The sequence below is a fragment of the Triturus cristatus genome, chromosome 4_1 (genome assembly GCF_964204655.1).
Source record: "Triturus cristatus chromosome 4_1, aTriCri1.1, whole genome shotgun sequence".
NCBI lineage: Eukaryota > Metazoa > Chordata > Amphibia > Caudata > Salamandridae > Triturus > Triturus cristatus.
The window spans coordinates 780,429,354-780,456,027 of NC_140585.1; the positions used below are offsets into that span (position 1 = coordinate 780,429,354).

At 50.4% G+C, this 26,674-nt stretch overlaps 1 protein-coding gene across 3 annotated transcripts in view; it reads right to left on the reverse strand.

Annotated features, from left to right (window-relative positions):
- TAFA2 (TAFA chemokine like family member 2) overlaps nt 1-18,772 on the reverse strand; it is a 1,225,759-nt gene extending 1,206,987 nt beyond the window's left edge. For 2 of the 3 annotated variants that reach the window (XM_085653345.1, XM_085653344.1), the window contains exon 1: nt 17,360-18,770. The gene's annotated coding sequence lies outside the window, so the exon portion shown is untranslated. Of the gene's footprint in view, nt 1-17,359 lie in introns of all 3 variants that reach the window. The other variant, XM_085653346.1, reaches the window with a different exon arrangement.
- Nucleotides 18,773-26,674: the final 7,902 nt, after the last annotated feature.

The window sequence follows — 26,674 nt, forward strand, 5'->3', positions numbered from 1 at the left end:
TTGAATACAGCAACGTACTCTATGCAGGGCTCTCCACCCAACTCCTGAAGAGACACCAGACCATTCTGAACTTAGCAGCAAGACTCAATCTGGTCTTCCCCAGAAGGACCCACATCACCCCCATCCCAGAAACATCCACTTGCTACCAGTCCAGAAAATATTCCAATTTAAGATGCTGACACATGCCTACAAAGCCCTCCATGACCAAGGACCAGCATACATCAACATACATCAACTACCGACTGAACTACCACCAATCCTCCTGGCACCTGTGCTCCGTCGCCCTCATGCACACCCCTTGAATTCGTCGAAGCCACAATGCAGGCCGCTTCTTCTCGTACCTCACTGCCAAATCCTACAACAGCCTTCCTCTCCACTTCTGAACAAGGCAATCGCATTCAGAAAGGGACTCAAGACATGGCTCTTCGACTGATAGTAGCAGGATCCCAACGCCTGGATACGTCATGGGTGATTAGCCGTGCCTTAAAAATTCCGATTTGATTTTATGAAAGTGACAGGGGTATGTGAATAAAATAGGAAAATGAAATGTAACAAATAATACAATGCTTTCTTCTCGTATTAGTCATGCACACAAATGAGATACTTCTAGCCTATAAGGCAAACACAACATTTGAGCACATGCCTTAGGAAAATTCTAAATATAACAATATATTAAGCAAGGATAATGAGGTAAGCCTCGTGAAAGGCCAAGGGGCCTGAGAAAAAACAGTTGTTAAATCGGGTTACAGCGGCCATAGACCATGGTTTTGTATATATTACTTCTCGCGCGCAGAAACATCTCCACACTCTGATACACGCACTCTCCCAATGAATGCGAATAACATGTAATCCACCTCTTGAAAGTGCATGACTTGATGAAGTAAAGGGGGGCTCTATCGCGTGCACTGAGGGTATCAATATTTTACAGATTTTCTTACAGATAACTATGTGATGGCCCCAGATATTGAGGAGAGACAAATGCAGACCGCAAATAAGTTAACCACAAAGGGGTACTAAAGAATATTTGAAAGAAAGGAGTGTTTAGCCACCTTTAGGAAACGGTGTTCTTGTCTCTGTTGTGTCAAGTTGTTAGGTCGTGCCCTTTCCAACCAACAGGAGACTATGTCTTCTCTTGTAAAGATATTTTTAAAAGCTTGCATAGAATGGTGGTAATGGACATCTATTATTTATGAGTACATTACAAAGTAGAGCTGCACTCTTTCAAAATTGCTTGTACGTTGTGAATAATGTTAACAAAAGACGATTCAGAAAGGTGTAATATCAATTATGCCGTCAAGTTAGAAGACAGTTGATACGATGTGTTAATTAAGACCTTTAGACACCAATGTAGGTGCAAAAATCACTTGGAAACATGATTTTAAGCTTAAGGCATACTTGATTGGACTGGTTTGCTCCTAAGTGAAGGACAACATATACAAAAAAACAGCATGTGAAGTTGTACAGATTGTATTTTAAGAAACCAACATTTCCGTTTAGGTATCACCTGCAGGCAGCACACACGCGCTGTCATTTGGCGACAATCTGTGGTATCTAAAAAAAAATCTAAAAAGGGGCTTTTAGCCCATCCATTATTTATCATCACTTCCATCTCTTTGTGTGGAGCACGGACCAAGTACAGATTGGTTTAACTTTGTAAGTGTCTATCGACTGCTCCTGCTGTGCATGAGGTACTATTTTTTTTTTCATTGTTATACTGCGCAAACTGACACAACCGGAAGGTATTAGGGTGCTTTACATGGGCACCAGTTAGATTACACAAGTTCACATTCAATTTTTTGGGCACGAAGAGTCATTTGCACAGAACCACAGTACAATGAGGCAACGTCAAAATTCTAACCTGGTTCCCCAGTTCAGAGGCGGCATCTCTGGCAGTAGCTCCACATCCTTCTTCGCACTCCCACCCACTCCTCCCTTAAGGTTGGGCATCGTATTGGTAATCTATTTGGATTGAAACTGGTTTATTTGTGCACATTAAACAGAGTGGCTGAACTAGAAGGCCTCTGGTTCCAATGGCTATATTCCATTTCCTCAGTCCGTGCAGTGCATATGGTGATTGTCATCCAGCGGCGTGCATTGTATTTCTAGTTTGGTGTACGGTTTCGTATGGTCACTTTTACCACAGTTTCTGCTCGAAATGTCATTCACAAAATCTGATATTTCAATGCATTTTACAGCCAGAGTCAGAATGCTCTATTTTCAGTTAAAAGGGGACTTTCGTGCTAATTTGTGAGCAGTATTCATAATTTCAGTACAGTCGCCCACAAACAGGGCTGGGATCCCTGTACAATAATTTAAATTATCATAATTATTTAATTGCATGTTTGTTAGTGGTCCATAGAGTAGAAAAATGTTATACATCCATGTATTAATTGTTATTTTACATTAATGAAGATATGTTTTCATTGATATCAATCACTAGAAATCCGAGTGGAGTACACTTGGTTGGCTGTTAGTTCAAACTGGGGAAAGAGCAGCACTCTGTTGCTGGAGGTTTTATGGGGGAGCACCTCATGGTATGTGAAGCAGGGGGAGAGTAGTACCCTGTCATGAGAAGTTGCAAAGGGGATTACCTTGTGGTGTGCTAGGTTGGGAAAGAGCAGTACCCTGTTGTGAGAAATTGCATGGGGGAGTTACGGTGCGGTGTGCTTAATTGGGAAAGTGTAGTACCCTTTCAAGAAAAGTTGCACAAAGGAGTACCTCATGGTTGTTACGTTGAAGAAGAAAAGAACACTGTCGCTAGAGATTACAAGTGGACATACCCCGTGGAGTGAAAATGTGAGGAAGTGTAGGACCGTGTGGTTTTGTGGGTAATAGCCACAAGTTTTGCCTGAGCATGCTCTGGTACCACTTGTTATTCTGAGCAAAGGGAAGATTTGACACATGTGTGGGGCACTACACAAAGTATGTTTGTTTTTGTTGTATCTCTAGTGTGTTGTAGGTGAGAACTTATTTACCTGCTGAAGTGGTCTGATGTCAGTGGTTGTCCTGCTGAACTACTCTTGCACTTGATTGATACGTTGTGTTGTATTGTGTGATATAGAGTCAATACATTTTCATTATGGTCTACTGAAGGCTGTCACCATTGTGTTTGGAAGGCGTCCTGACTTTTTTGGGTGCAGTTTAAAGTTGGTTTAGTACTGGGTGTAGATTAACTGCCTTCATCAGGCACATGGTCATGGTTTGCCCAACTAGTATGGCTTTGTGTGGCGCTTGTTGGAGTTCTGGGATGCACTTTTGTGTGTAACTTTATGATATACAGTTTTGTTGTTCTGCGGTTGTGTGATTTGGTACTGAAAGATGGAAGATGTGTAAAAGTTTGTTGTGTTGTGTTGTGTAGTGTAGTAAAATTAGGCGGATGTCTGGGGGCATTCTGTATAAGTGTGAGAAAATCTAAGGTTAAACGTTCCGTTTGGGTTTTATTTTGTGCCTTGAATGTGCAGACTGTTCTATGTCCTGGCTGTCGCGTGGTTACGAGTACATGACTATATGTCCTGTGTGCATAAATGAGTTGACATGTGGTGGTGGGGCTACATGTCGGAGGAGGTCACAAGACAGGCACGAATTAGATAGTTGTGTTATGGTAGTCATATAACCTAGTTGTTGACTTGTTTCTTTGTTTGACATGAGGTGTGGTAAGTCTCATGCCCAGAGTTTCTGTGGCTGCAACTTGTTGTATTTGTGTATCTGTATGTGAACTGGAAAGTTTAACAGGTTGTTGTTGGATGAATGTGTAGTTAGACGTGATGGAGATTGTGTAATTGTGAATGGTTAACTTTGTACTTTATATGCAAGGAATGTCTCTTTGTTTTGTTGTTGGTAAGAAAATGAGGTGAGTAGTATTCAGTGTGTTCCTTTTCCTTGTATGTCCACACTGGCGTCTGTAACGCTGAGAATGAATGGTGTAATCGAATGTTGGTGTTTTGTCTTGAGTGGCACCTAGGTGAAAGAGACAATTGAGGGAAAATTAAGCCCTCATAGGACCTACCTGCTGTGACTGCAACCTAAAGACCTAACTTCGAATACAGAAAGTACCTCCAACTTGAATGACTCCAGCATCTATGACAAGCCTCTCTTTGGGCCACAACACCGTTCCCTTGAGAAATTTCATTGGACCTGAAGACTGTCTTGGTTTCAGTTGTGCAGATTGTAACACTACTAGCAGGAGGCTCATAAACAGCTTTCATGATATATATGAACAATTATTTTGTATGATTTATAATTAATGTGAACATAAGTATTTAACTTGCTGTTCTCTTTGTCTGTCCTGGTTCTGTGACAAGGTATTCAGGCAACTGTATGAACTACATATCGAAAAAACGGATGCGTGTCTAATTTTGTGCACTGTGAAATTGTTTATTTATTCCTCCGTGAAAATCCCTAAAAAAATGTCATATTGATCCCCAATTCCCGAAGGGCTACAGTGACACCCAACACCTTTAACAGAATTGTTGAAAAGTATCCTTACTTTAAAACAGGTATTAACTGAGGAAAATCTGTGCTTCTGTGTCCATATGTGAGGGTGGTATTCTCCTTCCCCGCTCCTTCCCCGCCTCCCTTACTCTTCATATCTCCTTACTGTCCCTCTGGGTGAAATCATTTACAGCACTGTTGTCCCTGTGCACCAATACATTAATGGCACCCAGTTCTAGCTCAAAAAAAGCACTTTAATAATTCAAACGCCTCGCTGAATGAGTAGTTACAATACAAAACTGGATGGCAAGCAGTTTTCTACAACAGAATATGCAGAAACCAGAACATCTCCTGTTTACTTCCTGTCACACACAGCTACACATTCAAAGCTGGCTCTCAGCACTTGCACTCAAGGGTTCAGACCCACTTCAGTCTCTAGTTCAGAATCCCTAGGCCTTGGGCTCAATAGCAAACTCCACCTGAACATTCAGATCAGCAATGCGTAGAAAGAGGCCCATGCAGCAGCATAGAAGTCTACATTCCCGGATAAGGTCTGTGCATGGTTTTATACATAGTGGTAGCTGGTAATGTCAAGAGTGGACTTTGGAAATGCTCTTCTGACCTGCCGGCTAAGGAGAACACCACCCCCACTACATCAAACCAGTTCTAAGCTCCCATGCTGGCTACCTGCTGCACCCCCATGAAGGCTTTAAATAGTCTACAAAGGCAACAAAGCTACCTCCCTCAAGCAGCCACAATGTCTGCAAGTAAACTCCCGGTGGCTTCCAAGCTCTGTGAATTATGCAGGACTCACACCCTACTGCGTCTTTATTCAAAAAGATGCACATTGGTAATCCATCAAAGTCAGTCTGCACCTCTCTTATCGGGAGAGCTCTGCCCACTGAACTCACACCCTGAGTAAATTTATGACCACAAGTCTTGATGTAGTGACAATGTACTAGTGATTGCTATATACTTGAGATGACTATCTGTGTGTTTTAGCTCCTGATTTTCGAGATTGGTCCCTCTGTGTGATTTGTTGAGGTACTGTTCATTACTGTGTAAAAGCAATGGATATGTCTGCATGTTACACCCTGAATGTTCTTGATTTTGCTATATATCCATCTTAACTCTCCATGTACCTGGTAGAGTGGAATACACAGACACCATAGCCTTCTGAGAGATTTCTCACTCATAGCATCTGCTAACACAACGATGACTTTCGTGTGGTCGATAGTCTCTATACCAGGGGCGCCAATACATTCCCAGAAAAGCCGGATCCTTGTCAGGCATTAAGGATTTTCAGGGACTGCATAAATGAGCTTTATTGCAGTTCGCTGTACGTAAATGTATGTTGTGTATATATTGTGGACGTCAGATATGGATCTGGCCACCCTGACATTACTGCCCTATACATTCCACCTATGCGTCTCCTTCTGATTCCCAATCAATCGCCATATGATTCCCAGATAGTCGTGTTCGCTCCTCGCCTATTAGATTGACTTATGTTTGAGTTTATCAAGCTTCTCTCTGTGAGGTCCCGACATCGAAAGTGGTCTGAGGGTTTTAGTGTGACTGCCTGGTTTGATTTGTGTTTTAACACCCTGCTAGACTGTCTCATATAGGTGTATATCAGACCATGTCTCAGAGTTCGAAGCATGGCCCTGGTTAGTGCTCTGACAACCATCTTGTGATTAACAAGTTCCTGTTTAGCTCTGTGAGCTGCACTGTATTCCATCAATGCACCAGTCCTCTACAGACCTGTGCCTTTGTTTCATACCCACCTCTGGCTTCTTTACAAGCCCTGTGCACCACCAGAACGTCTCTTTTTGTGAAGTTCTGGTGGCGCACAGGGCTTAGCCACATCTACAAGGCCACGTAAAGCCAACCTGTGTGGCATTTTTGGCTTTGTAGATATGGAGTAAGGCAAAGCAGCACAAGTCGCAGCCTAGCCTTATTCTGCGTCAAAGAGGCGTTCCATGGGTGTTGATGCAGGTGTTCCCTTGCAACACCCATGGACTTCGACGCTGCCCAGATTTACACTATCTCATAAACTTGGGGCAGCGCCAAAACCTTGTGCCTCCGTAGGCAGGCGTAAGGAGGAGAAATGTTTACGTTTCTCCTCATTTTTCCTCTTTCCAGGTGTGTTCTGCAGCACACAGAAAGAGGAAAACGCCTCTTGTGATTGTTTTTGTGCTGGAACGTGCCGCGCCCTGTACATAAGCAATCATGTCAACAACAAGACACATGGTGCAAGGGGGCCTATGTTGCCACACGGCTGCTAATTGTGCGCCGGTGCTGGCTGAAAGGACAGGAACAGACTGTATCTTGTAAATATGGTTCATTCCTGCCCTTTCGAATTGACTTATGACAGCGCAGCCAAATGATTTGTGGCGCTGCCCTATGCCAATTCTTTGAAAATATGCCTCTTTTTCTTTGCCTCCCACATTGCACAGCCCTTTGGCACTGCAACGCACTAGACAATGGATAACTAAAGATACCCCAGTGGTGTGATCTGGAGTGGAGATCAGCTCCTCTCACCCGGGTCGTGGCCCGTTGAACGTTATCTGGCGGGCCTTCCCTGGGGTGTAGAAAGGGTGGCCTGGCAGCCGTGCCCGGATACCAGGCAGGCGCTGTGCTGAACAACGCACTGCTCCTGGCTCCAAAAACTCCCTTTTGCTGAAACTTTCGTGAACACGCAGCTGATCCGTAATGTGGCTAAATGAGCCATCTACCATAAACATTGCGGCACGAAACCTGCGAGTCTTAATCCTTAAAGCACACCTGTGTGAAAGGCTCGTGCATGAACACGTGCACGCGGATACCGTGTGTGCGCTCCATAGCAAGCACACCTGTGTGAAAGCCTCGTGCATGAACACGTCGCTCCGATAGCGTGTGTGCCCTCTACAGCAAGCACACCTGTGTGAAAGCCTCGTGCATGAACACGTCACTAGGATAGCGTGTATGCCCTCCATAGCAAACACACTTGTGTGAAAGCCTCGTCCATGAACACGTCACTCGGATAGCGTGTGTACCCTCCATACCAAGCACACCTGTGTGAAAGCCTCGTGCATGAACGCATGCACGCCGATACCGTGTGTGCCCTCCATAGCAAGCACACTTGTGTGAAAGCCTCGTGCATGAACACGGGGACTCGGATACCGTGTGTGCCCTCCGTAGCAAGCACACTTGTGTGAAAGCCTCGTGCATGAACACGGGCACTCGGATACCGTGTGTGCCCTCCATAGCAAGCACACCTGTGTGAAAGCCTCGTGCATGAACACGGTCACTCGGATACCGTGTGTGCCCTCCGTAGCAAGCACCCGGACGCGCTCTCAGGCTGTACAGTAGGAGGCGCACATTCATCCATTCAGTGAATCTATGAGCACATGTTAATAAGGGTGCACGTAATGCGGCCTATCAGGACAAAGCCTGCCTTCGATCAGACGCAGCCGGACCTGTGCTTGTGGAAATGGAATGTCTCCTCTGGTTAAGAAAGTGGTCTTAAGGGGGTGGCAGGTGGGCGCCAAGATGGGTGGCACACAGACCAATGTGTAGATCATAAAGTACGAGACTACGGATGGATAGAGATAATCAGCAAAGCGGATAAAAGATAGACCGACAGATTCTGCCCCTAACTCGGTGCCTCACAGAGCCCCGGCACCAACAGCCGGCCGAGGCATTCCTAAGTCCCTCCCCCGTTCGTTGCTTGTGCCCCCGGCTCCGTGCAGACCCAGCCCCCCTGTGCCTCCAGCCTGGCAAGCCCACAGCCCGCCTAATGCAAAGCCGCCAGAAACCCAAATCCCGTGCACCCAACAGCCCATGCATCCCACATTCCCGTGCAACCCATAGAGCAGTATACCTATAGCCTCTGCACCTATAGCCCCATGCAATGTATAGCACTCTGCATCCATAAGCCCCTACAGTCAGCCTCCTCAACACTGAGCCCCATGCGCACCACTGCGTCGTTCACTATCTCCTGCTTCCCGTGGTGAACGGTGTCCTGCAGTCCAGTGCACCCCTATCCCAAAGCAGCACGAACGCATGCAGCACTAGTGCTCTGCACCCTACAGGGCCCTGCACACAAAGCCCCCTGCAGCCACCAGCCCACTGCACCCCGTTGCCCCCGCTCACCAGCTATCCAGCTCTCAAAGTCACTGCGCCTGGTTCTGTCCCCTGTAGCTTCCTGGTATCTGCAGACCCACCCACAGCAATAGCTCTTGCTGCACCCACAACCCCCACTTTACCCCAGCCCCCTGCTGTGCCCAGAGCCCCTGCTAAAACAACACTGCCCTCTGCACCTACAGGCCCGTCCGTAGCCAAAGCCCCTCCAGTACCACATACATCAACAGCCCCATACTGCACCCACAGCCCCCTGCGGTGCCCAGAGCCCCTGATACATCAATATCCACCTGCTGCATCCACAACCCCACTGCACCCACACCTCATTCACAACCCCGCTGCACCCACAGCCTCAACCACAACCCCTGCACCCACAGCCTCATTCACAACCCCGCTGCCGCCACAGCCTCAACCACAACCCCGCTGCCACCACAGTCTCATCCATAACCCCGCTGCACCCACAGCCTCATCCACAACCCCGCTGCACCCACACCTCATTCACAACCCAGCTGCACCCACAGCCTCAACCACAACCCCCTGCACCGACAGCCTCATTCACAACCCCGCTGCCGCCACAGCCTCAACCACAACCCCGCTGCCACCACAGTCTCATCCATAACCCCGCTGCACCCACAGCCTCGTCCACAACCCCGCTGCACCCACACCTCATTCACAACCCAGCTGCACCCACAGCCTCAACCACAACCCCCTGCACCGACAGCCTCATTCACAACCCCGCTGCCGCCACAGCCTCAACCACAACCCCGCTGCCACCACAGTCTCATCCATAACCCCGCTGCACCCACAGCCTCATCCACAACCCCGCTACACCCACACCTCATTCACATGCCGCTGTCCCCACAGACTCATCCACAACCCCGCTGCTCCCACAGCCTACCCATCCCAGCTGCACCCACAGCCTTAACCACAAACCCCTGCCACCACAGTCTCATCCACAACCCTGCTGCACCCACACTACATCCACAACCCCGCTGCTTCCACAGCCTCATCCACAACCCTGCTGCACCCACAGCCTACACAACACCGCTGCACCCACAGTCTCATCCACAACCCCCCTACACACACAGCCTCACCCACAACCCTGCTGCACCCACAGCCTCATCCACAATCCCGCTGCACCCACCGCCTCAGCTGTACCAACAGCCCTTGCTGCACCCACACCCTCCCACTTCACTACAGTCCCATGTTGTGCCCACAGCCCCTGCTAAAACAACATTCCCCTTCTGCAGCTACATCCTCCTGCCCCACCCAAAGCCCCTACAGTACTACATATACCAACAGCCCCATAGTGCATTCACAGCCCCTTTTGCGCCCACAGACTTTGCTGCAACAACAGTCCCTTTCTGCAGCGACAACCCCCGCAGTGCCCATAGCCGCTGTTATGTCCATAACATACTGCTACACCAACACCCCTGTGGAACACAAAGCCCTTGCTACACCAACAGACCTCGAATGGACCTACAGCCCCTCTTACACCAACAGTCTACTGCTCCACCCGCTACAACAAAAGTCCCTGCTGCACTCACAAGTAACTGCTGCACCCACAGCCTCCTCGTGCTGCACCCACAGCCCTTTGCTGCACCCACAGCCTCCTCGTGCTGCACCCACAGCCCTTTGCTGCACCCACAGCCTCCTCGTGCTTTACCCACAGCCCTTTGCTGCACCCACAGCCTCCTCGTGCTTTACCCACAGCCCTTTGCTGCACCCACAGCCTCCTCGTACTTTGCTGTACCCACAGCCTCCTCGTGCTTTACCCACAGCCCTTTGTTGCACCCACAGCCCTTTGCTGCACCCACAGCCTCCTCGTGCTTTACCCACAGCCCTTTGCTGAACCCACAGCCTCCTCGTGCTTTACCCACAGCCCTTTGCTGAACCCACAGCCTCCTCGTGCTGCACCCACAGCCCTTTGCTGCACCCACAGCCTCCTCGTGCTTTACCCACAGCCCTTTGCTGCACCCACAGCCTCCTTGTGCTGCACCCACAGCCCTTTGCTGCACCCACAGCCTCCTCGTGCTTTACCCACAGCCCTTTGCTGCACCCACAGCCTCCTCATGCTTTACCCACAGCCCTTTGCTGCACCCACAGCCTCCTCGTGCTTTGCTGCACCCACAGCCTCCTCGTGCTTTAACCACAGCCCTTTGCTGCACCCACAGCCTCCTCGTGCTTTGCTGCACCCACAGCCTCCTCGTGCTTTACCCACAGCCCTTTGCTGCACCCACAGCCCTTTGCTGCACCCACAGCCTCTTTGTGCTTTACCCACAGCCCTTTGCTGAACCCACAGCTTCCTCGTGCTTTACCCACAGCCCTTTGCTGAACCCACAGCCTCCTCGTGCTTTACCCACAGCCCTTTGCTGAACCCACAGCCTCCTTGTGCTTTACCCACAGCCCTTTGCTGAACCCACAGCCTCCTCGTGCTTTACCCACAGCCCTTTGCTGCACCCACAGCCTCCTCGTGCTTTACCCATAGCCCTTTGCTGCACCCACAGCCCTTTGCTGCACCCACATCCTCCTTGTGCTTTACCCACAGCCCTTTGCTGCACCCACAGCCTCCTCGTGCTTTACCCACAGCCCTTTGGTGAACCCGCAGCCTCCTCGTGCTTTACCCACAGCCCTTTGCTGCACCCACTGCCTCCTCGTGCTTTACCCATAGCCCTTTGCTGCACCCACAGCCCTTTGCTGCACCCACATCCTCCTCATGCTTTACCTACAGACCTTTGCTGCACCCACAGCCTCCTTGTGCTTTACCCACAGCCCTTTGCTGCACCCACAGCCTCCTCGTGCTTTACCCATAGCCCTTTGCTGCACCCACAGCCCTTTGCTGCACCCCAAGCCTCCTCGTGCTTTACCTACAGACCTTTGCTGCACCCACAGCCTCCTCGTGCTGCACCCACAGACCTTTGCTGTACCCACAGCCTCCTCGTGCTGCACCCACAGCCCTTTGCTGCACCTACAGCCTCCTTGTGCATTACCTACAGCCCTTTGCTGCATCCACAGCCTCCTCGTGCTGCACCCACAGACCTATGCTGTACCCACAGCCTCCTCTTGCTTTACCCACAGCCCTTTGCTGCACCCACAGCCCTTTACTGCACCCACATCCTCCTCGTGCTTTACCCACAGCCCTTTGCTGCACCCAGAGCCTCCTCGTGCTGCACCCACAGCCCTTTGCTGCACCCACAGCCTCCTCGTGCTTTACCCACAGCCCTTTGCTGCACCCACAACCTCCTCGTGCTTTACCCACAGCCCTTTGCTGCACCCACAGCCCATGCACCACCAGCTTCTTGTTGCACCCTCAGCCTCTCTACAACAGTCCCCTTCTGCCCCTACACTTGCTTTACCTACAGCCCCTGCTACGCACACAGCCCTTTGCAACACCCACAGCCCCCTGATACACCCACGGGTCCCTGATAGACCCTCAGCCCCGATACACCCACAAGTTCCTACTACCTCACAGGTCCCTGCTACGCACACAGCCTTTTGCAACACCCACAGCCCTCTGATCCACCCACAGGCCCATGCTAGACCCTCAGCCCCGATACACCCACAAGTTCCTACTACCCCACAGGTCCCTGCTACGCACACAGCCTTTTGCAACACCCACAGCCCCATGATCCACTCACAGGCAGGGCCGGACTGGCCTTAGCGGGCACCGGGCAATACCCAGGTGCGCCGGTTTTGGGTCCCTGGGGGCCGTTTTTGTTACAGGGCCGCAAAATCGGCCCTGTAACAAAATCGGCCGAAACCAGGCCCTGGCAAAGAGCTCGGCCGCACCCCCAACCCCGGGGGATTTGGGGCGGCCGAGAACTTTGTCAGGGCCGGTTTTGGTTCCCAGTCCGGCCCTGCCCACAGGCCCCTGCCAGACCCTCGGCCCCGATACACCATAAGTTCCTACTACCCCAAAGGTCCCTGCTACGCACACACATGCCTGCTACACCACCAGCCCCCTGATCCACCCACAGGTCCCTGCTAGACCCATAGCTGCCCTGTGCATGGAGCTCCTCTCAGTGAACACAGCGGAGCCTGCAGCCAGTGAAGGGTTCTGGTACAAGCACGGGAGGCCGTGCGAGTCCGGCTCGAATTCTAGGACTGTCCTTAAAATCCCATCTTCTGGCGCCATGCCGAGAGATGGAAGCAGTGTCACACGTCACATTACTATCACATTCGCATTAGCACCGCCAGTGAGACAATGGATGCAATGCTGGCTATTGTTTGAGCCCTGGCTGTCTGGGTTGCTGTGTATTTTGTGCTTCTATGTGTTGTTACGTGTTGTTTTTGTTTTTCTGAGGTGATAAGCATTGCATTCAGTGTGTGAGTCAAGAAAAGACAGAGCTGCGTCGAGGTGACCACGGAGGGGCGCAGGGCTGCTCACAAGTACAGCATGCGAGCAGCGGGGCCCGCGTTAAAGGACCTCAGACATCCGGGGAACTAGAAACACCTCCCCCCCCCCCCCCCTGGGGATTCCGAGCCCTCGTGCTGCAGTCCCGGGAGTCTCCATAGTGGAGCTCATGGTTATGACCTCAAGTAACGCAGCTCCCATGAGTATACATGACTCCATTCCAACACTGCGCTCTGGAGCAGGGGACAGCCAATCAAAGTGCTCCCTATGCAGTCAATAGCAGCTGGAATCGGACAGCACCGGCATACCTCAGAGCACCCCTCATCTGAAGCTGTGGGAGAGGAGAAACTACTGGGGGGGAGGGGCGAGAGAGGAAGGGAAGGAGGTACAAGAAGGAGTAACATGAAACGAGACAATAATGTCGGGCCATTAATGGACTAGCAGTATTACTGCCCTTGGAGAAGTCGGGTAACGGCAAATGGCCGGCATTGCCGACCAGTTATGCAGTGAATAATGTTCATTCGCGAGGTGCCACGGACTTCACAACACCAGGCATAGTGCAGACTTGGAGATGTGTGCTAAATAAGCCTAGATATGGACTTCGTCACCATCCCTCCGGGCGCGGCCTGGCACCTCCTGGAGGTCGGCGGGGTGTTTATCCGCTGCTCTGCCAACCACGCTCTTGTGCATGGAAGCTGGTGGTTGGCACGGAACTGGGACAGACGTGCAGGGAAGAGGAGGAGTCGTCACTATCACACACTGCCCCTTTTTCGGGGTCCATCTGGTCACTTTGCGATGCTGGCTTCAGTCTAGATAGGACACCAGGTCTCATACTGGGTTTGTAAAGGGAATACATGAATGTCACGTATGAGCATTGTGAATTTCATAATGTATGTATTACTTTTGTGCTTTTGATCAGTCTCCTCATTCTTGGAAGTGTGCTGTGTCTGTTCTCTGTTTTGTCACAATGACGAATATTGAAATGTAATACAATAAAATGTTTACACTTAGACTGGTTCCAGTCAGTCAATCACTCCAAGTCACTTTATCGGATTTATCGTAGTAAATGTGTTTCAAGGCATGGTGCAGTGTCTGCTGTCGGTGCCGTCCGCCATAACCTGACCGCTGACGTCCGTCTCCTGCTGCCCTCGGCTCCCTCGGCTGTGTGCCCTCAGTGTGCCCTCTTTCCTCGACCCACCAGCATACACCTGCTCCCAGACCCTCCTCTCCCACCCCGACCTCTCACCTGCAGGACCCTCTGTCCCTTCTCCGTGAGGCCTATGCAAGGTAGCCCCCCCGCTCACCCAGCCACTGGACCACCCGCTCACCCAGCCTGGACCCGAGGCTGCTTCTCCTGGCACACCTGGCGTCATGCCAGTGCTCCTAATGTCACTCCATGATACAGGGCCCACTGCCCCCCCAACCCCTCCAGATAACCCGCCACTCTTCCTCACACCACACGCATTCAGCCAGAGTTAGAGCTGACCCTAGTTCCACAGATTTGCCGCTATTGCCCAAGTCGGTCGCTCTCCGCCCTTCACATCACCTCCCCCCTTCCTCAGACTCAACCCCCCCCCCCACACTCCACCCACCTGCCTCCCGCCGCTCACCCTCCTTTACCCACCAGCAGCGGCCACATCACGCAGCGGCCTCGGCTTCTTGTGACGCACCAGCATTCACCGAAGGCAACGTCATCAGTCAGGGCCCTCCATCTCCAGAGTGGACCCCAGGCCCCCCAGATACCAGTCGGAAAACGACCCTCCTCGTCCCGCTCCTCTACCACAAAGCTGCAAACACCGCTCCACCTCCGGCCCACTGGCTTCAACCTCAGCCCCTGCTATGCCGGCACCTCCATGTGACCCCCAATAACCCACCCCAACAATCCCTTGTCCTGCCGTTGTTTGACTTGTACCGCTTGTATGTTCAAGCCAAGGACGGTAAAAAAATTGATAATGTCGGAAAGTGCTCTCTAAACTATTTTTTAATGAAGATTAAGGCACACTGAGGCAGAATTGCAGTACTAAAAACAAATGCGGGGGGTTCTGTTCACAGGCCCGCTCTTGGCAATGTTTGGGTTTGAGATTGTACAACAGACCGGGGCACTGGAAGAAGAAGGTCGTGGGTCTTGTCATGAATAAACTACAACTTTCTTCAAGAAGATAATTCTCCTTATTTTATTGGAGTGCGTGATCACTACACCTTTCCTGGCCTCTAAAACGTGATATTTTGCGCTCTCCCCAGCCTGCTCCGGGATCAAAGCTCCTCTCCTTGACTCCGGTCCCTCTAGGCCCACTGTGAACATTTCCCACCCTGCCAGTTGAATGATGCACCGCCCCCAACCCCCAGTCTGGCTACAGTAGGCATTTCACCAGCCCCACACCTGACGCGGCCCTGATGCTGGTGCCATTATCCTATCCCTCTTCCCTTTACCCAGGCAACCACCCTGCTGCCAGAGTTAGGCCTACGCCCCCCCCCCCTTCTCTCCCTTAGGGGTTCCAGGCCTCCAACCTGCTTCTAGAGCTATGCCAGCTCCCGGCACCTGCAGACACCCGCATGCACCTCCAGACGGCCCCAAGAGGTGTGCCCATCTCAAGGGCATGTGCCCTCCTCTCCGTCTCCTGGGCCATAGCACCAGTCAGGCCTGTGTGAGGTGTTATAATACTTCCCTTCCCCCCTCCCCCCCCCGAACCCCTGAGTATGTGTGCCTCAGCGGCCACTTCTGCGGCCTATGCTATCTTCTGGCCTCCTGCCCCCTGGTCTCTATGGCGCTATCTCCCCTTCGCCATCCCTGACCCTGGGGAGTTCTGCCTGTCTTCACCCTAGCTCAGGGGCTTTTACCCATTTTCCAACCTCCGTTCTCTCTTGCCTCGGAAAAGCTATGCCCATGCTCACTTCCTCGCCCCTTGTCCCATACTTCAGATGGCGAGGCGCCCACCTTCCCTGCTCCCTTACCCAAGTGAAGTCGTGCCCGTGTTTCCATATCCGGCCTCGTAGTTGCCGGGGAGCTATGTCCATTTTCTTGTCTGCTGCCCCAACGTCTGCTGGCACCTACCCCGCTGAAATCATTTTTCCTTCTTCCGCCACCGGCCTCAGTGGAGCCGTGCCCGTCTTCCTGCCCTAGCTTCGATGGAGTCGTGCCCCCTTACCTTATTTCCTTAGTTGCATGGTGCTAAGCGCCCAGCCCACCCCACCGCTCAAAGGGAGTTCTGCCTATCTTTCGGTCGGTCTTCAGTCCTGGTGGAGCTGTGCCCATCTCCCCTTCTCCTGCCCTCTGACTGCAGGAGAGCTGTGCCCAAGCTTCCCTTCTTTAGGACTCCTGACTCTGGGGGGAGTTGTGCCCATCTCCCCTTTTCCTGTCCCCTGACTCCAGGAGAGCTGTGCCCATCTCCCCTTCTCCTGTCCCCTGACTGCTGGAGAGCTGTGCCAGTCTCCACTTTTTCAAGACTCCTGACTCTGGGGGTGCTGTGCCCACCTCCCCTTCTCCTGTCCCCTGACTCCAGGGGAGCTGTGCCCATCTCCCTTGTACTGCCCATGACTCCCGGGGAGCTGTGCCCATCTACCCTTCTCATGTCCCCTGACTCCAGGGGAGCTGTTCCCATCTACCCTTGTACTGCCCCTGACTCCAGGGGAGCTGTGCCCATCTACCCATCTCATGTCCCCTGACTCCAGGGGAGCTGTGCCCATCTACCCTTGTACTGCCCATGTCTTCAGGGGAGCTGTGCCCATCTACCCGCCCTCCTCATTCCCCGTACAGTCTGCGGAGCTGCAGCTGGAGGGGCTGTGTCGTTCCTCTACCCTTACACCCTGGACCCAGCGTGCAGGTGTTACCGACTTCAACCCCACACCCCGCCCAAGGAGTGAAGCCGCCGTCTCCTTCCCTCGTGTCCCCGCGCGTAGCCTGTACTGGCTCCAGGCCCCTCCATTCTGTGTCCCGGGCTCCAGTCTGCAATGGTTCGTTGCTCATCCCCCCACACCTGCTGCTAGTGATATGCCAACCCCCTACACCGCCCGGCCTCCACCCTGTGCTGCTCCTTCCCCGAGGTAACTCTTGTTACACCCCCGCAGCCTTATGCCCGTAGCCCCAGTGGAACCCTGATGTACCCCGAACCCCATACACCAAACCTCATACGCCACCCAGCACCCCCAGAGTCATGCCCCTAATGCCCGTGCCAACGTGTCGCCACCCCTGCATTTGCCCATCTCCTCCCCGACAGCACGCGCCCTCTGCCCCCACGCGCACTCTGCGCCAGCAGGAGTCCTGCAGTGATGCCCCAAGGTGCATGTTTACCCCCTGAAATTAAAAACGGTTCTCTTCCCCAAAGAAACTGCCCCAGCCTCAATGTCCTCCTCCCCCCAAAACAATACAGCCATGCCCCCACTCTGGGCCCCACAACACTACTAAACACGCGGGTAGTACAAATACTACTCTTAAATGTTCCGGCAGTCCCCTACCTGCACTCCCCTTACTTCCGGGCACCGTTCGGCCTCAGGTCCTGGCAGTGCAGCGGGGCCTCAGGTCCTGGCAGGGCTGCGGGACCAGTGCTCACTCAGCCGCATCCCCGGCTCGCACCTCACAGCATCCCCACACAGAGCAGTCCACCAATCCACAACATCCACGCCTGGACCTCAGGCTGCACGCGGAAGAGCCCCGGAGCTCGCGGCAGGTAAATCCCAGCTGATGCTTCCAAAGAGACCAAAAAGAAATAAGACGGCTCTCCCCAGTGCTGGTCCTCCCTAGTTCAGAGCTCTCCTCTCGGAGACCGGGAGCGACTCCTCGTGCTTCGGAGGTGCCCTGTCCGTTTCCGGCTCCCGACCACTTCGTTTTATCACTTCTTACACTTTCCCAGACTCACTGCTCGCCCTCCTGGGAAAGGTAATTGGACTGAGAGCTTCACCTTCAGGAGTGCAGCTTCCCCGCCCTGTAACGAGACCTTCCAAAGTTGCTGGAGTGTGGGTGGAGGGGCGGGGACTGAATGGATGGATGTGGGTGGCTGGATGGATGAATGGATTTACGGACGGGTGGGTGAATGGACGGATGGGTGGATGGATGGGAAGAAGGACGTAGGTGGATGGATGGATGGGTCGATCACTGGGAGACGAATTGGTGGCTGGATGGACGAGTGAATTAATATATGGTTCGATGAATGAATTGATTGGCCGATGATCAACCGATAGCTGGGTGGATGGGTGTGTGGGTGGAGAGACTGGCGCCGCACACTGGATGGAGTTTTGCCTCCTCTTGTTAAACGTGGCAGGAAATCCAAAACACGCTCTGAGATGATGAAGAGTTTCCTCGCCTCCCCGGTACGTCTCCTGACCCTGGTGCCACAGGAGTCCACCTTCAAATACTACAAGTCCAGGAAACCCAAACAGCCACCTGAAAGGACATTGTCGCTCCAGTCAACCCTTTCACTTCTCCGGACTCGTCTCCAGTATTTCCACAGCAAGCTTCCTCGAAACACTATCTAAATTAGAGATGTCTTCTGTGGCCATACGCGCGCCTCATTTCCAGACGTCAAAACACTGAAATGACTGTTGGGAAGCTGAACAAGCACTCCCCTCTATTTATTCAAAAAGCAACTACAGGGGCGAAATTGGCACGTAAAGAAAATGTACTTCAAATTAAACAAATAAACAGTTAACTACTCCTGCTTTCACCAGGACATAATGTAGCTCGCAAGACACGCCGGAGCGCTTTTGAAGATTCTTTCTTTGTTTCTTTTCGTGGGTTCTTTTTTCGTTCCTTTGCTTTCCTCCCTTTTTTCTCTTTCCTTCTTGCAGCCTTCGTGTGCCTTTTCCCTTTCTTCACTGCGAGCCTGCCTCTCTTCACAGTAAGCACCTAGGGACTCCGAGGACTCCCATGCATGTGAACTACAGCAGGGCCGTGGGCTCTCGCTCTGCACCGAAGTAAGGAAATCGTTTTCAAAGCCCAGAATAATCCTGCTGTGTTGTTTCAGCATCCCTGGAAACTAAAGCTGAAGCTGCAATTGCGCTGGACTAGAAAAGACAAAAAAAAGGACATAAGAATACGGCGACACACTCACAGAAATACGGACTTTGTCTCCATCTAGTGGAAAATAAGGGTATTGCAACCTCAAAAGCTTTTCAAAGTTTCCACTTGATTACGGAAGTGCCTATTCCCCGGCCGTCGACAAACTAAAGCCTATCTTTTCCATTATTTCACACAGCTGGGGGACACCATTTGCGGAGAAAACTTAGCGGCCATCTGTTCATGTTATAACATTCTGCAAAGCCAGGGATATGATTCTTAAGTAGAACTTTCTTTTAAATCGTCTGTCTGCATTTTTAACATGGCATTGTATCTTTATTTAATCTAAATATCAACAACCAAGGATTAATAAGGCTGGTTCAGGACACATTCTAAAGGGTTTTCTTCTTACGTTTAGTGTTTAAAGTATGTATTGATATGGGGAAAATATGGGCTTAGATGATTTTCCTAATTTTTGTACCGGCTGGGACATTAAAATACCGGTCATGCCTAGCCCTGCTAAGTACCATGTAGGCTAACACAATTCAGTGTGGTGTTCCGCATCACCGCATTGAAGCGCAAAGTCATGAATAATAGGCATAGTGCCTGCCTCGGCTGTCAAGCCGTCAGCGCTATGCTGACTGAGCTGGAGTGGCAGCGAGCCGTAGCATGTGCGCAGCTACGATGCTATTTGATATATTTGATATTTATTCATTTATAAAGCGCCCGAATAACCCCCGAAGGGGTAGCTCCGTGCTGAGGAAAAGCTGTAGCAGGTCGAACCCATACATCAAATTTAAAACAGTACAGTTTTAGGGAGCCTTCTACATTGAAGGTAATCGGGGCATTGCAACGGATGGATGGGAAGTTGGTTCCAATAACAGGGAGCTAGGTGAAAGAACGGTTTGACCCCTAGGCGCTCCGTTTTGCACCGTGGTACAATGAACAGCGATTTAGTACCTAAGCGTAGGGATCTGGGAGGCAGATATTGGGTACATTTTTCTACTAGGTAGCTGGGACCGCTGCCATTCATGACTCTCTGCACTATGAAGCCAGAAGCCAATGAAGTTGTTGTAACAGCGGGAGGGAGGCTGTTCTGGGGGTGAAGGGGGGGGGGGCATTCAATACGAGGCGAGCTGCAGTGTTTTGGACTACTTGCAATCTGCTTAGCAAAGACTCATTAGCTACGGGCTATAATGTCACAGGATGGATTCCCGCAGCACAGCATTGATTCTGAGTACTAACATCAGAGGCAGCGCCCAATGGCTACCACCGACACATCAGCTGACACAGGTTGTGAATCAGAGTGACACAGTAACTTTAATAGGTGCAGGACATCTGCCACCTGTGGCTGAGCGAGAGGGTGGCTACAGTTTGATAAAGTTTGAGGCTGCTGCAATGGCAGCGCTGCTCACACCGCTGCGCAGTACAATGTTAACAACGCTCATCTCCGCGACAGTCAGAACCATCCCCACGGACCGCGGTGGCCGCTGGAGCCCAGACCATACACTGTACAGCTGCTGCTCAGCCTGAATGCCCAGCAGCATGTTTGCAGAGGGAGTCATGGCTAGGACTCTGAGAAGGAGTTGGACGGCCCGAAAACCGAATCACCAAATTGCCACCAGTTTATCACCTCGCAATTTAAATCAGTCTCAGAGTTAATCCCTGTGTTAATCTCTTACTGACTCCTCAAAAACAACGCCCTGGCTCACTCTCAGGCTTCCGCCCGGCTAATTGTGTGATAGCTTGAGGCCTGCTCCCAATCAATGCCTATGCAGCAACTGTCCGCAAGTTGTGTGTGTGTGTTGACTTAGTCATCTGTGCTGCTGCCGGCGGTGCTCGGGCCAGCGCGCAGACTGAAGCGGACCGATTGACCACAGGGCAATTTTTATTAGGGTTGAGAGAGTAGGTTTTGAAATAACACTACAGCGCCCTGGATGCCCGGATGTGAGTGACTCAATATGCCCTTCCATTTCAGGTGCTTTGCAGTAGTTTTAAGGTCTTAGAGTTTCTCGTAGCTCAATGTTTCCTTCGTCTTCATTGCTTGATTTTGCTCGTGAGAAAGTTTCATTAATAATCTTTGAAATATCACTCCTGATTACACTGAACTTATGAAAATGTCACACATAGCAATCTGAAACCTTGGCAGCTATGTATGCCAGTATAAAACCTGACAGGTGGCAACCCTGTACACCAGATGTCTTCAAACGGTGGGATGGTCCCCTCTAGGGGTCTGTGGCAGCACTCCCAGGAGGGGCCAAATGTCTCAGTAAATACTTGTACATGAAAATGTCCTGGAAACACAATCTTATTTATTTGGCACTTTTCCATGCTTTCTTCATTTACATGCGGCTGTTAAAGTGCATAAAAAAGCATAGTGACTGTGATCATAAGTGCCATGTGTGCGGGGGTCAGCAAGTGTGGTCCATGGGTTAAAGACCTGCTTTAAAGCAACACACTATTCTGAGCTGTTATGTTGTGTTTTTTAACCTCTAGTTAACTGCATATAAAATAATGCATACACTTTAGATGAAAAATATAAGCTAATTAATCAGTGGAAAAAGCACTCTTACATTATGAAAACTCAGTTGGTTAATGCGAACACTACAGATGTCTGTGTGCGTAAGCGAGAGTCACATTTCAATCGTGGCTGCTGAAGTGGGAAATAGTGACTTTTGTATTGATAGTGCTCTGAGGTTCCAGTCTGTGACAGAAAGCACTGTAAATGTGTCATTATTTTAAGATTATATTAAACACAGCATAAGATAGGCTGTAGCAAAATTATCTGGGCCAAGATTTACAAAGACTTTACACCAGGTTTGTATTACTTTTTTAATATAAACCCGACACAAAGTGTTGTGTTGGTATTTACAAGCCAACATAAATCACACTTTGTGTTGGATGGTGGCCAAAACCCTATCTGCAAAGAGTTGTAGACTGGGATTGCACTAAAATCCTGAGCCTCCCTGAGGCAGGTGTAACAAGGACAAATGTTTTCATTGCTGCATTCTACAGCACACATATAAAGATGGAAACACCCTAAAACATTTTTTTGTACTGGAAAGGGCCCCTTCCTGAAGAAAACACTATGCTTACAACAATGCAGACACCCTTGCACTATGGTGCAGTGGTGTCTGCATTAGCACATAGCAGCATAAAGTGCACCAGCACAGAGAGAGAGTAGAACAGCACTACATCTTGGTAGATCTGGCGCTGTTCATAGTAAATCTGGGTCTTAGTGTTTAAGATAAAACAAGGGCTTTCAAAGTATATCTTTTGGTAATATGTAATTGTTAAAACTTGGGTCTTTATTTGGCAGAGGTATGCATCCTGTCCTGTAGGGACCACAATCCTAGTAAGGGTAAGCTAGACACACAATGAAAGACAACCTGTGCTCACCGTCTGGTAGCTTGGCACAGAGCAGTCACACTTATCTCAAGAGGCAATGTGTAAAGTATTGTGCAACACACACACACACACACACAAACAGACACACACACAGCAACACAATGAACACCATACAAATACTACATATAGGTTTAGAAAACTAGAGAATAATTTTATGAGTAAAACAAGACAAAAACAACAATAATCTGATAAGTAGAACCGGAGTTATAACTTAAAACAAATTGAATTAACAAGTAGTGCTTAGAAGCCAATAGCGCTAAGAGGTTACATGAGGACAGGTAGGACAGGGCCAAATCCAAAGTTCAGGCCTACCGTGATGGAGGACAGGCCGGCTACAGGACTCATGCAGGTCCCGCTGAAAAAGTACCTTGGATGGACCAAAGCGTTGACAGCGAAGTCTTGATGCGTCAGCGCCGATCCGCACATTCAACGAAGAACCCCTTTACAATGCAGGCACTGAGTCATCATGAAGCTGCGCTGTCCATAGTCATCGAGCCATGCAGTCTATTGAGGTGATGTCAGCGATCAGCTTCTGGGTCAGCGTCGAGGGGAAATGTGTCAGTTCCAATCAGCACAAAGGCATCACTGCTTCGATTTTGATGCTTCTGGAAAGCAGAAATCACATTTTAAGGGCACATGACTGGATTGGCACCACTTGACAGGGCAGGGCTCACAGATGGCAGAGTACAGGTGCTGTTGCAGAGTTGAAAGATGTCTTTGATGGCCCTGAGACTTCAGAATAGAGGACAAGCCAGCAAGCGCTTGGAGTCACTCTGGGTTCAAGTTAGATGGGTCCAGTCCTTGTACTCAGCAGGGCAGAGATCAGCAGGCAGCAGAGTAGGTCATCAAAGCAGAAGACATTTCCTACAGAGCAGCAGTCAAGCAAAGTGGCAATCCTTGTGGCACATCAGTCTTTACTCTTGGCAGAGTTCTTTGCAGGTCCAGTAGTGTACTGCCTTGTTAGGGTCAGAGTCCCGTACTTATACCCAAATGTGCCTTTGAAGTGGGGGTGACTTCAAAGCAGACCCTTGAAGTGCCCAGGTCCCCTTTTATCCCAGCCCTGTTTGCCAGGCTATCTGGGGAGGGTAATCGGCCCTTTGTGAGGGAAACAGTTGTAAGTGTACGTTTCCCCTCCCTCTTCCTGCCCAGGAAGAGCTGTCAGAACATAGATGAATGCACATGAGTTCGCTGTCACACCCATCCTTCCAGTGTTTGTGGTTGTCTAGAGGGAATACATAAAGTGTAGTTGTCACAAATGCAAGACATGTATTGGAGACAGGCTGCAAGGCACACAGAGCAGTAATTGCAGAGAAATGCCCACTTTCTAAAAGCAGCACAAAAAGATGATGGATGGAATGCTGGGCATTGTCAAACACTCACCCCAGACACAGATCTTGTGTCTTTTTGCTTACCATGCCACTCCAGGTTGGACTCAGCCATATGCAAATCAGTCTTGTCCTTGCTCCCCATGGGAACAGTCCAGCCAAAACTCCCAGGCCAGGTCCTCCCTGGACAGGATGACAAGCAACCTAGGACCGGTTTCAGGGTATCACCCCTCATCATCCAGGCTACCTTGAAACCAGTTGTGCAGTGAGCACAAGACCCATGTCTGGGCATACCCTTCCCAATTAGAGCCACTATACTAACACAAATGATAATGGACAAAATGCTGAACATTGTCAAACACTCACCCCAAGTCACAGATCTGAGTTAAATGCATCTTTTATTTTGCTCACCATGCCACCCAAGTTTGGACCCAACCAAATGCAAATCATCTTGACCCTGCCCCTAATGGGAACAGTCCAGCCGAACTGACAGGCCAGGTCCTCCACTGACCTGGAAACAAGCATCCTGGGACCGGTTTTGGGGTATTACCCCTCATCAGCCAGGCATGCTTAAACCCAGTAGCATAGCGAGGACGGGACCTGTGTCTCTTCAGTCTGATCAGGGAAGCCATTTTAAAAGCAAGTGCTGGACACTAGTGAAAACGAGTTCCACAGCTACATAATGGCTTCACTGAAAATAGGGATGTTTGGTATCAATCATGGGCTAATAAACTCATACTGACGCCAGTCTTGGATTTATTAATACATGCACCCACCCCTGAAAACCTACCAGTCACTGGTGGGCTGACTGACTGGTTTTCGCCAACCTAACATCAGAGATGGGTTTCTGATCCCATGGCTGAGGGACTTTGCTTTCCGGGGGCCATAAATCAAGCCTGCCCAGACAGAGGGTGCTTTGCACCCCCCTACCACAGGATGACTTGAGTATCACCATTCCATGGCCGGGGCATCTCAAAGAGGCCCACCGCCTTTGGTATGTGTAGGAAAGTAGGATCTGCTTCTTATGGTTACCCCCACTTTTTTCTTGATGCTACACTGTTTTTGACTAGTCTGACTGGGCTCCTGCTAATCAGGACCCCAGTCTATATGCTTTCTCCCTAAAATGTTATGTCATGTACTTAGGTACACTCCAAATTGGATACTGGGCTACCCTTGTAAGTCCCTAGTGTATGGTACACATGTACCCAGGGCATGGGTACCCCAGAAGCCTCCCATGGGCTGAATCATGTATTATGTCACCCATGAGAGGCCATGAGAGGAGCTGCTGGCTTCTCTTTTTTGAAGCACGCTAGAAGTTGCTTGTACTTGGCTGAGTCTCAGAGTGTCCGCATGTTAGCAGGGTGTTTTCGATTTTGCTAAAACAAACTGATATATGTCGTACATTGTGAATAGTACGTTTTTATAATTTTAGGACCTTTGCGTGAATAGCGGGGGGCACTGATTTTAAACGATTGTGATACTGCTGGGCATTTTGTTTTGTTACCTGCCACAGGGGTCTCTCCGGTCCACCACGGTCTTGCTCATGACCGATTGAGTGGAGAGAGAAAACCCTTGACTAGAGGGACACAGAGCGGGCGCCATCTTGGGAGGTTAGCGCTCTAGTGATCCACCGCTGAGTCATTTAAAACCTCCTCACTCGCGGGCGTGCAGCGGAGCTGCTGGCTTCTCTTTTTTGAAGCACGCTAGAAGTTGCTTGCACCTGGCTGAGTCTCAGAGTGTCCGCATGTTAGCAGGGTGTTTTCGCTTTTGCTAAAACGAACTGATATATGTCGTACATTGTGAATAGTACGTTTTTATAATTTTAGGACCTTTGCATGAATAGCGGGGGGAACTGATTTTAAACGATTGTGATTCTGCTGGGCATTTTGTTTTGTTACCTTCCACAGGGGTCTCTCTGGTCCACCACGGTCTTGCTCATGACCGATTGAGTGGAGAGAGATAACCCTTGACTAGAGGGACACAGAGCACCCTTGACTAGAGGGACACAGAGCGGGCACCATCTTGGGAGGTTAGCGCTCTAGTGATCCACTGCTGAGTCATTTAAAACCTCCTCACTCGCGGGCGCGCAGTGGACACGCCGCTGGCACGCCAAAGGCACTGAAGAACCAGAACCTTTTGGACCTGGCGGCGCAGGGTACACCTTAATCTCCTGGGTTCTCCTGCTTAGCTACACAGAGACACGGGGACACTCTGTCGGCGTAAAAGATCAGATTTATTAGCTGCAGCTAGTACAGTTGTCCCAGAAGTACACAAGGTACGTTCTCAGGAGACTGCCACTTCACTCCGTGGCGCACAATCTTTTATAGCACATATGTAAAATATACATTAACCAATTACACACCCAGAACATACAAGAAAGAGCCAATAAGGAAAGTTGGAAAACAGGACAGAACCAATAGGAAAGGTTTGAAAACAAAGTATCAGATGACTCGAAGAAGCCTTTCCTCCAACTGTGTTTGTCAACCTCCCCACAAGCTAATTCATTAACTGATCTGCAACTAACTTGCAGGTGGCGAGATACGTTTGTGTGTGTTGGAGGACAGTTGTGAAATGAGAGAATGCTAGCAGAGGACAGCGAAGGCCAGACGATAAGATAAAGTCAGAGGAGAATAGTGTGAACCAACAGATAGTTGAGACGGGGATTAGAAAAACCAGACAGGGATTAGTGTACTCGGCCAATCCTAACACCAGCTTTGCAAATAGAGGCAGATGGCTTATTTTGACACGAAGCTGCAGAAAAAGCAGAAAAAGACTTCGATCGTCGTGCTGCCTGAGTGAGGGCAACACAAAATGGCGGCGGAGCACAAAATGGCGGGTTGATACGATCACGATCGAAAATCGAAGTTCCTCAGACCCTCCTTTTGCCAGAACTCAGGCAAGATACTCAGACTCACATTTTAATCTGAGTCAATGTCGATGGCCATAAGTTCATCGAGCTGTTGATGTAGCATCATTCTGATATTCTCTGTTCTTTGAGGCATGGGTTTAGGGATGCACATAGAAGCACAAAGGTCGCAGATGGCG